Genomic DNA, 2518 nt, shown 5'->3' with positions numbered 1-2518 from the left:
GACTCTTTGTTCCTTTTTACAGATCCAGACTAACACGGCTACCCCTCTGATACTAGTCTCTTTAATCTCTCGTCATATGGGACCCATTCCAAACCCTAATCATTTTAGTTGCCCTTCTCTGAACCTTTTCTAGTGCCAGTATATCTTTTTTGAGATGAGGAGACCACATCTGTATGCAGTATTCAAAAGTGGGTGTACCATGGATTTATATAAGGGCAATAAGATATTCTCCATCTTATTCTCTATCCTTTTTTTAATGATTCCTACCATCCTGTTTCCTTTTTTAATTGTCACTGCACACGGTGTGGTCATCTTCAGAGAACTATCCATGATGACTCCAAGATCTCTTTCCTGATTAGTTGTAGCTAACCATTCACAGAATTCCCACTACAGTCATCTGACGAAGTGGGGATTCACCCATGAAAGCTTATGCTCCTGTATGTCTGTTAGTCTATAAGGCAGCACAGGACTCTTTGTAGCTTTTTACAGATCCAGAATAACACAGCTACCCCTGTGATACTCAAAAAGACAGTGTCCCCTGGTGGGTGTAAATCACTGACCTTTCTCCTCTCTGAGCACTGACTGCCCCTCTGTTTCCTTGCCTTTCAGTCTGTGCAGATGGGACCTTTCCTTCCAGTGCTGGAGGATTTGCCCTTCTCATCTACCCTTGTCCCAAGCAGCAGAGCGGGTGGGAATCCTACATGTACCAAGGTGACTTCGGAGAAGAAGCCCCCCCAGACCTTCCATGCAATTGACACTTGCCCCTGACTCAGCAGGGAGACTGCTGGGCCACATCCCCTCTAGGCATAAGCAAAGAAACAGGGTGAAAAAATAAACCTGGAGACACTGGGGAATTGAACCCAGGGACTCATACATACAAAGCATGCACTCTACCACTCAGCTACACCCCCAGATGGCTTGTGGGGTCTATGGGTCACACTCAGAGCCCTCCTGTTCCCAGCAAATCCAGTGACCTAAAAGCTTCACGAGAAGCCCATTCCCCCCTCTGAGGGTCAGTCCTGCTCTCCTGGAGGTTACTTGTTCATAGGGGTCACTTTGCAGCAGGGCCAGATTCTATGTGTGGGGCAGAGAGAGTTTGTGCCCTAGACTCAGGGTGCAGAGATACACTCAGCCCTCTCCTCTGCATTGGGCAGGGGGTGCTGCCACCCCGTGCTGCAATGTCATGGTGGGGGGTGCTGTGAGTAGCTCAACATCTCACCCTGGTGGCAGAAGTGGTGTGGGGAGCTCCAGCTGTTTCTAGGATCCACTATTTCCACCTGCCTGTAAAGTCCAGCTTTCCCCAGCACATTCACTGCAGTGCAATTGGGTCACTGTTTCCATGGCTGAACAGCAAAGAATCACTCCCAGTTTCCCTTCTATCTGCAGCAGGATTAGCCTGTGTCAGTGGTTAATGAGGTGGATCTAGTTGTAGATTGTTATTCATTCCCCACCTTGACAATTCACACCGTCCCTTTCCCATGCAGATTCCCAGCACCTCGGTGATCCTGGTAGCAGGGGTTGGGTCCTGAGATTTTCAGGGTCCTTTTTCCCCTCCACCTGGAGTGAACTCAGCTTTTCCCCCATCCCAGACATTCCATGAAATAACAACAGGGGCATAAAGAAAGAGGGGAGGGAACATCTCACGGCCAGGGCTGGATGTGCCCAGGGCCCCCTGCTTGTCCATTGTTTCCATGGAATTTGGCCCCCTGCTTTGCACAAGGGACAGAGAAAGATCTTGCTGTTCCTGTGTCTGTGCAAAGAAAATTGTGCTTCTGTATGAAAGAGAGGCAGGAAATGGCCCCATGATGAGACAATAGCCTCAGGATTAAGACCTAAGGACTCAGGCTGAGACCTGATAGAACTGCACTCATCTGGGATTTAACAAATTGTCTTCCATGGAGCAGGGCCAGATCCAGCGTTTTTGCCACCCCAAGCGAAAAAAAATAATAAAATAAAATGGAAAAAAGCCACAATTTGCAGCACTTCAGCCGCAGCTCTACCACTACCGCTTGTGGGGGCAATTCAGTGGCAGGTCCTTCCCTCCAAGAGGGACTGAGAGGGCCAGACCTGCCTTTGTGCCTCCCCTTTCTAATGACCACCCCAGGCTCTTGCTTGTTGCTCTGGTGCCAGCCCTGCCATGGAGAAACTGGGAAGATGGGGGAAATCAGGAAAAACCCATCAATTTGTTTACACTGCAACTGAAGATTTTTTTGATTTAAAGTCACTTTTCCCTGACTGGGAATTGAACCCAGCCCATGGCAGTGAAAGTGCCAAATCCTAACCACTGGACCACTAGGGAGGTGAAGAGAGTAGCTTTCTTCTCACTCATGCTACACTTTCTTAGGCTACTTTCTAGCCACTTTCTGAAGCTGCTCCATTGTCCATTCCCTGAGGGGCTAAGAGCAGAGAACCCCTGTGCTCAGGGTCACAACCTGAGCCCAACCCAAGCCACTGAAACAAACTCAAATGATGCTTCAGCTTCCTCCAGCAGGATGACAGAGCAATACAAAGAAAACCC

At 49.0% G+C, this 2518-nt stretch overlaps 1 non-coding gene across 1 annotated transcript; it reads right to left on the bottom strand.

Moving 5' to 3' along the window:
- Window positions 1–2227: 2227 nt before the first annotated feature.
- TRNAE-UUC lies at window positions 2228–2299 on the bottom strand. Its single transcript has one exon. It is a non-coding gene; the product is annotated as a tRNA-Glu (tRNA).
- Window positions 2300–2518: the final 219 nt, after the last annotated feature.

Source organism: Mauremys mutica, unplaced genomic scaffold (genome assembly GCF_020497125.1).
Source record: "Mauremys mutica isolate MM-2020 ecotype Southern unplaced genomic scaffold, ASM2049712v1 001195F_np12_obj, whole genome shotgun sequence".
In the NCBI taxonomy this organism is placed as follows: domain Eukaryota; kingdom Metazoa; phylum Chordata; order Testudines; family Geoemydidae; genus Mauremys; species Mauremys mutica.
Note: the sequence above shows the minus strand (reverse complement) of the source record. Positions and strands in the feature narration are given on the sequence as shown.